Source organism: Morus notabilis, unplaced genomic scaffold, assembly GCF_000414095.1.
Source record: "Morus notabilis unplaced genomic scaffold, ASM41409v2 Scaffold518, whole genome shotgun sequence".
Taxonomy (NCBI): domain Eukaryota; kingdom Viridiplantae; phylum Streptophyta; class Magnoliopsida; order Rosales; family Moraceae; genus Morus; species Morus notabilis.
In genome coordinates, this window is record NW_010366577.1 from 446801 (window position 1) to 460911 (window position 14111).

Below are 14111 nucleotides of genomic sequence, written 5' to 3' on the forward strand. Positions count from 1 at the left end.
TCGTTTAATTAGATGCAATTGTATCATATTAGCGTGCCATAGTTCAAAATCAATGTTCATAAACAATTTTTAATTCAAATCATGATTCTTTGACAAGGGAGATTCATTCCAGAGAATCGAATGGAAAAACAAGAATTCATGTGGCTAATCCACTCATTTTGAGTTCTCAAATGAGGTTAGGTCAATCCCACATCGAATTTCATGGTCAAAACAAGGTTTTTAGGCTGTTTAGGGTCGGTTTCAGTAGGAACCGGTCGACCGGTGACATAGGAGTGTAACTCCACCAGTCAGCCGGTAGAGAGGTGACCGGTCGACCGGATCGGTCGACCTATGGAAGGGTGACCGGTCGGCCGGACCGGTCAACCGGTGGGGAAAAATTCCAGGGCCAACAATGGCCGATTCGCGAGGAACAAAGCCAAAACCTGCAATTTTGGGTTCGATTTCGACATATTTTCAAGGGAAATGTATAGATCCAGTTTCAAATCAACAAATGGGGTCCAAAGAATCAAAAACCCCCAATTTTCATCAAGGTTTCACCAAATCCCATTCGAATTCCATTTGAAAACAAAATTTAAACCAAAAATCACCAATATCGACTAAAACGAGTTCCACAAAGAGTTTTACCTCGATCCAAGCTTTGATGTTGAAAACATCTTAGAAACCTCCGTTTTTGGTTTAAATTCGGCCCTTGAGAAAGGAAACTTTGAGAGAGAGAGGGAGAGATGAACGGGAGAGAAAGAGAGAGAGAGAGCTCGAGATAGAGAGAGAGTGTGTGAGGGAGAGAGAGCTCGGGAGATCAAGAGAGGGAGAGAGAGAGTAACGTGAGGAAGGGAAAGGAAAAAGAAATAAGGAAAAAAAGAAAAGGAGAAATAGAAGGAAAATAAAATTAGGAAAAATATTTAGGAAGAATAAATAAAATAAATAGGAGTGAAATTGTAAATACTAAAATAAATTTAAAAGCTCATGATTAATTAAGAAAATAAATTTAGACACACTAATAAATTATAATTATCATAATCAAACAAGTTTAATTCTGTAGGGCGTTACAAAAGTAATATGTCAGATTATTCTTCCGTGACCGACAATTTTAGACGTTCAATCATTTCTTTTTTTGTTAAAAATAAAAAATAATTTAGTAAATTATAAAAAGTAATGTGTGAGATTACTCTTTAATAATTGACAGTTGGAAGCGGTCAATCATTTTTTAATTAAAAATAAAAAATAATTTAGTAGATTATTAAAAATAATATATTAAATTACTTTCCAACAATCAACAATGTACCGGCCTGCGCCTCTGATCAAAGATTGCTTTCGAGTGGCATCTAGTAATTTACTGGTGGTAATGGCATGTATTACCTTTTTTTTTTTTTTTTTTTTTTTATCATCGGCATAATTTCCGTAATCTATAAGTTGGATGTTTCCGACGTATACTTTTTTTGTTTGTCAATAGAGTATTTATTGACATTAGTATCGGCATAATTTTGGTAATCTATACTTTTTTTTAATTAATATTAAAAATTATTCAATAGAGTATTTATTAATTATTTTGTTTGATTCAACACAGTCAATGCTAGTAAATATTATGTTTCCACGTAAATACTTAAAATATTTTAGTCACGTATATAAAAAAAATTGTGTATTTATATGTAAATGTCTTAAATGTTTTCAGTCATGTATCTGGTAAATAATTTCTTATTTTTAATCATGTATCTTCTATTGAATTATTACAGTATTATGTCTAGTAAATACTATAAATATTCTAAATATTTTAAGTCTTGTATTTAGTAAATACTATTTTAGACGTAAATATCGAATTATTTTTAACTTTGTATCTGATAAATACTTTATTTACATGTAAATACCGAATTATTTTCATTCTTTTATCTGGTAAATATTATATTTATACATAAATATTTCATTAATTTCAATCATGTATCTAGTACCAAATTATTTTCAACCTTTTATTTGATAAATAATTTATTTACATGCAAATATCCTAAAAAATTTTCGAGTTGTATCAGGTAAATACTATATTTTCAGGATTGTATCTGGTAATAATAGTATTTACACATAAATATTATAAATGTTTTAGCTTTCTATCTTGGACCGAGTTATTTTCAGTCTTGTACCTAGTAAATATTGTATTTACACGTATTTTTTAAATATTTTCACTTTTGTATCTGGTAAATGATGTATTTACACGTAAATGTCAAAAATATTTTTAATTTTATATCTGATAAATACCGTATTTACAGATAAATATTTTATTATTTACAATCATATATCTGGCGATCACGAATTGGAGAACACGATCTTTACCAATAAAGTTCACGGCGTAGATCGTCATCGTTTGCGCGACATCTAGCTTGAGATCTCAGGCAAGCTTCGTGATCTCTGGAAGCTTACGATTAGAAACTCATCAAAGATAACTATAAGATCGCAATGGAGAAAGACATGAACAGATAGAGAGAGAGAGAGAGAGAGAGAGAGAGAGTTGAAAGAGAACATGGAAGAGAGAGATCTCGGAGATGCACTGGTTTGCGGGCAACTGCGTTTTTCCAGCGACTTGGATCGACTGGAAGACAAAGAAAAAAAAAAGAGAAGAAGGGGAAAATTTCAAAAGAAAAAAAAAGGATAAAAAAAAGATAAAGGTAAAGGTAAAATCAAAAAGGAGATACCAATTGCAAATTGCAAATTGAAAATATACTATTTTTTTATCAATATAAAAAGCGATGTTATTGATTATATTAAGAACATCTCCGACCATATTTTATGTCTTTAGTTAAAATGACTAATGATTTAATATTTTTTTTTACTTTTTTTCATTCTAATCATTAATTAAACAATTAGTTAATCTTAAAGAATACATTTTACACTAACTAAATATTACCAGCAAAAAAAGACTAACATTTAATTCTGTTATTTTATTCTTTTAGTAACAATAATAAATATAAGGATTCTTTTATAAATTTAATAAAATTATTTAGATTTTACATTTAATAAATATTAAAATAATATATGTTTTACTAAAATAAGAATTATGTTTAGCTAAATTTGCTAAATTATGTTACAGACTGTAAAGCGTTGTTCGCAGGGGTGGGCATGTAGTAGCCCACTCGCTTCTTATGTTTATCGGTTTGATATGAATTCATGATTTTATGGGGTTTGATATGATCCGAACCTTTGTAGCTCCACTTTGCTATTGCTAACTTTTTTTATTTTTTTTTAATAGAACCCGTTATTGCTGGCTTGGCTTATTAATATGAAGTTCTTTTCCTTAATATAAAAAAAAAAAATTTGAAGTGTTGACTCAAGAGTTGTTAGCTGTCTTTGAAAAAAAAAATAGTTAAAATAACTTTTTTGTTAGTTAAAATTTAAGAGATATTTGTTTCATGTATTCGTTCTTAATTCTGAATCATGATTCATGATTTTTTATAGTATTTTTCTCTTAAAAAAACACACGTAAAACGAAAATAAATTTAAATCGTAATTTTAAATTTATGAACTAAACGTCCACTTATTTAAATTTAAAAAATTCTCTTGCATGCACCAATCATATATATATATATATATATATACACACACAAAATACACTATGCTACATTTTCTTTTTATTTAAAGGGGTATTTATTGCTTTTTTTTAAAAAAAAAAATTGTAAGGATGGACAACATTTGAGTGATGACGTGATGTAACGTGCGATTGTAACTTTTTCATCGACAAAAAGAAGAGGAGGCCCACGTTTTATTGAATTTTTGTGTCTACTTTAACTTTGTGCATACATGCGCGGAATCGTTGAATATATTTATCAGCTACCACGTCGAAATCGAATCGTTTTTCTTTCTTTTCCATCCTTGCGTGATGTCACTACTGCTCTTTGTCTTTTAGCTTTGCATATTTTCTGCACTCTCTTTTTCAATGGTTGAATAAAAGTAAAGAGTGTGATATAAATAACATGGTGATGTTCAGCTAATAATAATAATAATAATAACAACAACATGGTGATGGATCAGGAAAAAAAAAATGGCGATGGTACCATGTTATTTTTGCTCAATGTATGTTATTGAGCAAAAATAACATTGTGATGGTACTAAGAATATATAATTAACATATGTTGATCACGTAATTTCTCTTACGACTACATGTAATTTTGTTGGTTTACCTTAATTTTGTCTCTTTTATTTCCTAAACTAATAAATGCAGTCCTATAAGTTACATTTTTATCTTCCTTTTAATTTTTATATTTTTATCCTCTTTTTAATTTTTACAGAAATTCTTTAGTATGTCTGATGTATCGATAGATTATGTTTTTTTAACCGATAAATTTACATATTTTTTAACTTTTACGTGATTTTAAACAAATCTAACAGATAAAAAACCTAATCTACTACCACGTTAACCTATTGAAGGTCTCTAATTTTTATATTGCTAGTGTTTCTTTCACATAACATTTCCTTTTTTAAAATTAAAAAAAAAAGTTGTTACAGGTTGTCCAACTCGTTAATCACGCGAGCATCTTTCTCACTCTATCTTCTACTTTTTCAACCCTTTCCTCTTTTGCTCTCCATTCCATTTTCACTTTCATTTGAAGTACCCATTAATTTTTAGTTTTTCACTTTCGTTAGAAAATTGTAAATTGTTCAATTAGTTATATATAGGGGTTCTTCTTTTACATTTTTGAGTTAGGGTAATTCGAGTGATGATCTTGAGTTGAGTTTGAGTTATAACTTGAGTTGAAGTTGTAACTTGAGTTTGTATTTTGATGTGCACATTTGAGTTATGATTTGAATTGAGAATCTATTTGAGTTTGTGTTTGAGTGGGTCAAAACTTAAATTTGTATTTAGATAGTATTTTAATAAAAACTCAATGGTGATGAAAAATTTTAATAGGGTATATGGATTGAGTTTTATTTATCTTTTCGTTGTGAATGCATAGAAAAAAAAATCATCTCAATCAGAATTAAAATGAAAAAGTTATGACATTTTTAAGAATAGAAAAATATTGTTTATTAATTTGAGTTCGAGTTTATGAACTCGAGTTGAAGGGGAAACTTGAACTCGAATTTAGTCCCAAACTCGAGTTGAAACTCAAATTTTATAAAAGAACATAGACTTGAATAAAGTTGGGGTTGTTCAATTGGATGAATTTCCTCAAGAAAGGTCCACTCAAGTGATGAATTCGGCCTAAGTATGAGTTCGGCGCTGGGTTACTCGAAACTAAACACAGAAATGAACTCGAGTTACTTGGCCAATATTGAGTTCATCCTCTCCCCATCTACTAGAGTGACAAAACTGCTAAAAAAACTCTGACGAAGTCCTCCTCTAACGCGAACTTCTCCGGCATCCCACCTACGGCGAGGCGCTCTGCTTTTCCTCCGCCATGAGAACTTCTTTGGTGAAGTCCTCCTCCACCGCCGCCAGTCACCTCTGCGTACTTGCCGCTGACCACCTATGTGCACTCTTCGCTGCGAGTCCGACGACACCGCCTTCACCAAATAACTCTCCAACTGTAGATCTACGGAACCCAACCATCCATTTGCCTAATCTCGGCCGAAATCACCATCGACGCTGCCTATAAGTCGCGACCCAACCATCATCGAAGGAGATTTAGAAATTAGGGTGGATTGGGTTGTGGGATTGCAAGGAATTGTTGGCGAAGTCCGGGGTTGAGATGGTGAGAGATTCTTTTGTTTACCTTGGTTCGAGGGTGGAGGAGGATGTCGTTTATTGGGCAGTTGATGTGTATGGGGAGAGTGGTTTAATTGTTGTTTAGAAGGCTTTTTTTTTTTTTTGAAAAAATTTCATAAATGGCTCTGAACTTGAAATATGTACGTAATTAAAATGATGATATGGTATTTTAAATTGCATAAAATTAAATAAATTCAAAAAAGGAAAAAAATATTTTTTCTCTCCCCACTATTCACAACTCAAGTTTTATTATACACCCAAATACAAACTCAAAAAGATTCGCATCTCAAATCATAACTCAAATGTACACAGTCAAACACAAATTCAAATAACTTTATCTCAAGTTATAACTCAAATTCAACTCAAGAACTACACTCAAGTCACACTCTAAAAGAACAGGCCCGTTATAACTCGAGTTCAAATTTATTCTGAGCATCGTTGCAAAAGAACAACCCATAATCTCCGAACAGTTAATTCCAAAAATATGTGTTACTGACTACATCGTGTTACTGACTACATCGCTTGTAAACTTAAGGCTCTTTACAAGAACACTATGGGTTTATTCTTTTGGAGTAAAACTTAAAAAAAAAATTGAACTCAAGTTACAACTTTATTCAAGTTCATGTTCGTTTATAAAATTTGAGTTTGAACTTGAATTTTAAAAGGGGAGAGGAAAAGAAAGAAAAGCCTAACACTAATTAGATTGGGGGTATTTTAGTCTTCTTAATTAAATATTTGTTCTGCCACATGATTGAAAAAAATGTTTAAGCAACCTTGGTAAAACTCAATCCATGCTTAAAAGACATGGCACATTCTCATTTGGTTCGCTAATTCGAGTTGAGATGTGATGTTGTATGAGAGCTTTTTACTGTAGGAAAAAAGTTAGATGTGACTGTTTCTGAGAGCTTTTTACTGTAGTAAACTCGAATCAGCGAAAAGAACGGGCTAATATCTCGTAAACTTAAGGGTGAATATGTGTTATATTATATGGTAGTGTTCTTAATTGAAAAATTCATAAAGTTAAGTCTACAATTACAAATAACCAAAAAATGAAGGATAAAATAGCAACACAAATACTTCAGTGGGTCCATAAATACGCGTGAAACCCTCATAACTCACCCAGGCAGCTACTTGGGCCTCGAAGAAATATCAAAGAATTATTCGTTTGATTAGTTGAATAAGAAGAAAAATGAGAAGTGGGAAAGGGAGATTTGAGCTACTGGAAATTGTAGGAATGGGCTGTTTGGGAAGAAAGAAAATTAGGGAAAAAGAAAAAAATAGATCATAAGTTTCTTGTCAATCTATATTCTTCCTTCCCAAGGCCGCCCATTCCGATGATTTCTAGAAGGTCATCCCTTTCCCTTCCATATTCTCTCGACCTCCATGATAATACTGTTTACCTCTCCAGCCTCAACTAAGGTATATCACCTATTTTTCTATAACAATAATAATTATTTTTTATTTAATTCCCTAGGTCACTCTGTAAGTCTGTATATCTGGCAATTTTCCTTTTGGGTAAAAGAATTGCTCTTTTTTTTTTCTAATTATTATTTCTGATAATACTAAACATGGTTTTAGTAGAATTTTTATTTATTTTTTTGTTCTTTTATTAATCCACTAGAGGTTGGATCTAAAGGGAATATTTACATCTAAGACAGTCGATCATCGGATAGTTAATAGAGAACATTTAGTTTAAATCTAGGATTAAAAAACAGGCACAGATTTGGGATTTTTCAAGACACGAAAAGTTTGTTATTTACACCCAAATATAAAAAAAGATTCACTATATATGAAGATCTTACGTTTTACTTGCCTAATGGTCAGCAAGTTTTATAGATCTATTCGAGATCGTAGTTATTAGGGCTCTGCCATTTTTCTCTTACCGTGGACCAACATCTGTCCTAGAGGAGAATTATTTGCAATATTTGCCTGTTTTTTAAGAATCTGATTTTGTGAACAAAAATACCTCCCCCCCTTTTGGCCTTTAATTTAATTTAATTTAATTTAATTTTTGTGTGTTTGTTGTTCTTTTGGATTCTAATGAGAAAACCAACAATAGCATCGTCGGCTATCAACAGTTTCTGAAACTTTTATGGAATGTTTGTTTCATGAGTTCATCACTAGTTTTGAATCATGTTCTTAATTCTCTGTTTTTTTCTTAATTTCAAAAATTAGAATAATAAATTATGCTGTAAACTCGTACTCGTGAACCGTCCCATTAGTATCACGATAGACTACCATCATTATATCATAGGTAGCAACTGTCAGAACTTTCGGTATCATGGTGGACTACCTCAAAGTCTCACGGTGGGAAACCACTGGTAGTACGGTATACGATACTGGCAATTGCAAGAATCTTGGTATGACGACAAATTACCTTCGAGTATTACTGTAAGATACCTTTGGTAATCGGTGTCTACTGTCAGTATCTTGGTATGATATCTTCTTCTTCTTCTCTTCCTTTTATTTTTATTTTTATTTTTTTTAATGTATAGGAGTAATATTTTCTGCAATGATTTTTTTTTTCCTCTCACAGCAAAATTCTATCTAGGTCTTGTGACTCTGGCATTTGTATAATTCCATAGAGTCGAAGTGTTACTCATTTCATTCTCGATTTTGTATAATTTATGGCAGGCCACGAAACATATTCTACTAGTACAATACAGTTCTTGATTGTCAAATGAAATTAAAACCATTTCATAATTTAAAAAAAATACAGAAACAAATATTAGACCTTTGACGAACATTCATGCAGTGTTTGCTAAGATATTTTTAATGTACTAATAAAGAATTCTTATTACTTAGAGAAAAAAAAAAAAGGCAAAAGTTTTGTGTCTCTGCGGAGCCCGGGCTCACAACCAAAACAAGTGGGGAATCGATTAGTTCCACTTGTGTTAGACGTGAGCCTCGGGCTCCTCAGAGCCGCATAGCAGTGTTTTTATTTTTATTTTTTATTATTTTATTGTTTTCCTTCACTTGACACACGAATTACCTTTTTTGTGTTTGTTTTTTGTTTTTTAAACTATTCTTTGTTCTTGAAATCTAGATAAAAGCTGTACATTTAAATGAAAAGAGTGCAGATGATGTTTCATTAAAAATTTCTTCACTTTGAACCGATTGTGGTAGTATTTATCCGTGGGGACTACTCGAAATTCACTGATGCACTCTTTTTATTACTCCCAAGTCAAACAAATTCCTACCACCCAAGACTTGAATGTCAGATAGATGTTAGAGAATTAGGCATGTCTTAATTCAATAGTATCGAGAACTCTAATAGTAAAAGAAATTAAGGGTCTGTTTAGTTCGTTGATTTGAGTTTTTAATTTGAGTTGAGATGTAACGTTATATGAGAGTTTTTTACTATAGCAAAAAAGTTAGATATGACTGTTTCTGAGGGCTTTTTACTGTAATAAAATTTGAATCGGCGAAATGAACGGGGTCTAAATGCACAATAACACCAAGAACTTTTATACGGGTTCGCCCAATTAGAGATCACTGCTTGTTTCTGCCGCTGCTCCAAAATTTTCACTATGATAGGCTATTTATATATGTACAAGAGAAAAGGAAACAATCCAAAAAAGAAAAAAAATGGCCATAGCTCCCCATGTTGCGGTGCCCTTCACCAGTCCGCTTCGGATTTTCCTCCGATGTAATGCCTCGACGTCCATTGGCCAAAGCCGCAGAGCTTTGCACTCGGCCAAAATGGCCTATTCCAGATCTTGTGGTGCCGTGGCGCTCTATTTTCTCCTTTTCTTGTTCACTAGGTTGATTAAGCTCCAAACACACTTAACAATAGATGATTCTCAAACCATTAACTATTTAATACCGTTTAAAAACACATTACAAGAAAGAAACAAAAAATTAGTTCACTTATTCTATGTTTGGCATGGATGAAAAAGAGAGAAAATGACAAAAAGCGGGAGACTTTCAAAAGAAAAAAAATGAAAATTTATGTTTGATTGGGCCACATGAAAACCTTGGTGGAACTAACTTTTTGCCACTTTATGATCTCTTCAAAATTGGAGAGAAAAATGCAGAAAAAACTTTGGCAACGAGAGTAACTAACTATGCTGCATAAAAAAAAAAAAAAAAGAAAAAAAAAAGAAAAAGAAACTAGTAAAACTATTTAAATTATATATCCTCGTCTAGTATCAAAATGCTAATTACAAAAGAAGATGGATAAAATAGTAATACTATCATTCTCTCTAGTTACTTTTTTTATTTTTATTTTTTTTCTAATAAACTAAAAAGAGAGTACAACTAGCAGCAGCAGGGACATAGACAAGTTATACTAAGGAGGGCTCAACTTTTTTTTCTTTTCTTTTTTCCCTATATTTACATAAGAATATCTTAAAAATTGAACAAAACCCTCTGAAAAATTAAAACTAGACCCTTTAAATTCTTACTGTAATTATTAGCCCCCTCTCACAAAAATTTCTGGCTTCGTCACTGTCCTGCAGTAGAAAAATTCTATTTTCCTTTTCTCTTTTTTACGGAACGTAACTTTCCTTGTTATTTCTAGGATTAATGTGAAATGAGGTAAAAATAATTTTCTTGGGCTGTAGTACGCAGTTTTCTTCATATTCAACAACTTTTGTTTAGTTTAGATACTATTTTCTAGTATGATCATGATTAATTTTTTCCAACATGGTTGATTTTAGTGGGACACTGTCATATTAATTGCATATTCTTTACATTTTCTTTAAACGTGTATATAAAAAAAAATAAAAAAAAAACCCAACAAGATTAACACCAACTACCTTCATCAACCCACATATCAGATTCCAAATACCATATCGTGAATTGAACCATAGACGAAGGGCTTTAAATCTTCAAGAAACATCCAAAGATTTAGAAGCCAACAAATTTCCATTTATTTCACCGATCCGAGTTTATAATTTGAGTTTTGCTACAGTAAAAAGCTCTCAGAAACAATCACATTTAACTTTTTTACTACAGTAAAAAATTCTTACATAAAGTCATATCTAAACTCGAATTAAAAAATCGAATCAACAAACTAAATAGGTCCTTACAATATAAGAAGAATCACATTGGAACCACAAAAAGTCCCAACCAAGAGTTTAGCATGGAAGACAACATCGATAACTCTCAACTAATTCCGCTTGAAGTGCATAAAGGATGCCTAAAGGTTAACCAAAAAGACTCTTAACGAAACCCACATCCTAATTTGGATAAATTTCAGAGCTAAAGAGATACGACATGCAATTGTTGTCTACAAAATATAATTATTGCACATAAGACCAAATCTATAAAACTAACGCACGAAAATTAGACGTTTTTATTCAAGAAAATATTCAGTTTTGTACTTTCAGATAACCTAAGAGTACTTAGAATGATGACGGAAGTTTCATTGCAATGCTGAAGTGAAGAAAACATGATTATCATCTCCGAATCTAGTGCAACTTTACGACGTACAATATCTTCAATACAACACAAAATTTGTCTAGAAAAAATGATTTTTTATTTTATTTTATAAAAGGGATGAAGTGGCATTATGACATCCGGCGTCTGGATTGGATTAATTCTTGTGCATAAGTTGGAAATGAATAAAAGATTTCCGAAGGAATTTGGATACGTTACGGTGGTGCATAAGAAGTTTGGAAACCGCATTCTCAGGAAAGGGTGTATTAAGATTAATATGAATACGGCGGTTAATGACACTTAGGGCTTCATGGCTGTGGGCCGGGGTGGTGGCTCATGATGAAGTTGGAGCAGTCCTGGGTGCCTTGTTACGCAATATTGATGGTAGGTTTTCTCCTTCTGTGGGTGAATGTTTAGCGGTTCGCGAGAGGGCGCGATTTGCTCTCGTGCGCGGCGACGAGGTGTGGAGTGCCGAGACAGATGCACGAATGTGTACAAATGCAGTTCAATCGATGGATCTCCGAGCTCCAGAGGCTAATGTCATTGAGAACATTCGAGATGTTATCTCTTATGCTAGTAGCTGTAATGTTTGCTAAAAATTCCGTGATGGAAATTATGTAGCCCCACTTGTTAGCATCCTATACTATTTCTAATTCTATAGATTTGTCTTGGCTAGATTTTATGCCAAAGTTCATTAGCTTTATTGTATGCGCAAACATTTGATTGAGTGTTGAAAAAAAACCGATTATTTCTGGTTTCATCTTCATAAAAACGACAAGAAGGAAAATCCAAGTTGGTCCTTTATATGGCACACTCCATTGGGATCTTTCCATGATCAAGTAACTTCCAAGCCATGCCAACAATGATCTGCGAGGTTGTAAGCTCTTATTCAAAATTTTCTTAATTACCCCACGATCGAGAGAATAATGCTTTTATTTCTTACAAATTTTTAAGTTGATTAAACTGTGAACTTCTCATTCATAGAATAAATCCAAGCCAACTCATATGTGTGCACCGGATGAGAATGCTCAACTAATGATTCCAGAGTCTTATTAACTGAGCTAACAAGACATATAAGAAAAAATGAATTCTCCGAGCCACCTCCACTAAAATATTACGTTGTGAATTCCGGTTATAGCAACACGACATAATTTTTAGCACTCTATCATGGTCAGAGATACCATATTCAACAATTCAAAAACAGTGGTTAACCAATAAGACAAAAAAGTTATTTAATTATTATCACGAATCACAACGTAATTGCATAAAGATGTGCTTTAGGATTTGGGGTCTTGAAAGCAAGGTTTAAAATACTTGAGCTTATGACCAGAAATTGGATGCCGTAACAATCAGCAATACCCCAAAAAAAAACTGATGATCACCTAATACCAAACGAACAATTGTGATGTGAACAACTAATCAAAGTCCAACGAGAAGCTCAGAATTAAAGATTAGAAGATCACCATAAAGTTTTGTTAAAAAAAAAAAATCATTTTTTACTTTTTTAGAGTTACCCTTTAACAGAAAATTACAGGCAACAATATGGGGTTTTTTTTTTTTTTTTTTTTTTGGTCAAACATTGAAAGCAAGTTATCAGCATGGCAAGATTTATCACTAATTTTAGAAGTGTAGTGAATTTAATTACAAAAATTAAAAGTTAGTGACTAGTTTGCCGTCCAATGCATTAAAAAAAAAAGAAAGAGAGAAGTAATGCCTCCAGTTACCGTTTAATGTATACCCACAAAGATGGTGCGTAGCAGACAGAAGAATCCCATTTCCTTCATTCATACACGGAAACACTCACTTATAGCAAACATGGGTCTTTTCTCCCAATATTCGTTCTTCACGCGCGTATATACCTTTGATTTCCATTTTTGTGCCGTGTTTGAATTGGCTAACCATAAACAATCGAAAGATGGATTCTAAACTAACTTTATGTAATTATACGATTCCCCAGGCCGTGTTCAATGACTTCACGTTCTTTGGAAAAGGAATGAAACGACAATTCGGCTTCACATATATTTATTAGCATATCTATTTAATCTGATTGGATTAAAATCCCGCTACTGATATAAAGTGAGTCATATTAAGTTTATAAGTGGAACTTAACATAGTGAAACATATCATTTTATGAGTAATGAGATTTTATTCCTATCGGAAATAAATATCATTCTTCTTATTCTAACATATATAATGTATTATAGCTAGGGTTAGATAGTTCAAAGGTTTAATTTTAGAAATTATTCAGATCATTAGAAATGCAATTTCAGGACTAACGCAGGATTATATCACCTATCGGAATGCTCTTATGCATGTGTTTAATGTTGGGAATATGGACAAAATTCGAATTCCCTTCGAGATCTAATTTATATAGAAAAAGAAAATGAACACCAAGAATTTTATCTTGTGGAAAACCTTTCAATTTAAAAAGAAAAAACCACGGCAATAACTTACACTATAACTATAATGGGCATATCACAATCTCTTAAGTTTTAGCAATAACTTAAGGAACACTCTCAATAAAATTCTCTCACACTCATCAGTGCTGAATCCTCATTATTTCTCTCATACTCATTCAGTGTGGAAATCTACCCAATCTCTCCACAAAGAAAATACTTTTGTGAGCACACAAAAACTCTCTCAACAGCCTTTCTTTTTCTTTCTTTTGCTGCTGGAACATATTTTTAAAATGAACTGAAGGGGTGCTCAATTTATAGAGCCCCCATATGCGTTTTTTTTAGGCTGTATGGGGCACCGAATTCGGTGCCCCTTTTCTATGTGTGAAAGCTTTCCTTTTGTTTTATTAGGCACCGTTTTCGGCGTCTAAATTTTTTTTTCTTTCTTCAAAAGTGTGGGTCGTGCCTACTGGGTTGAAAAACAAAAGCGACTAATTGCTTCCCGAATGCCTCTTTACTTTAGTATGGTCTAACCTTTCCAATGCCTCCTTCCTTGCCGCCAACGTACGCTACTAGAAGAGTAACCAAGCCACCTTGCGTGAATTCTAGAAACGGTAGCTTCCACGCCCTTTCTGTCTGTTGAAATT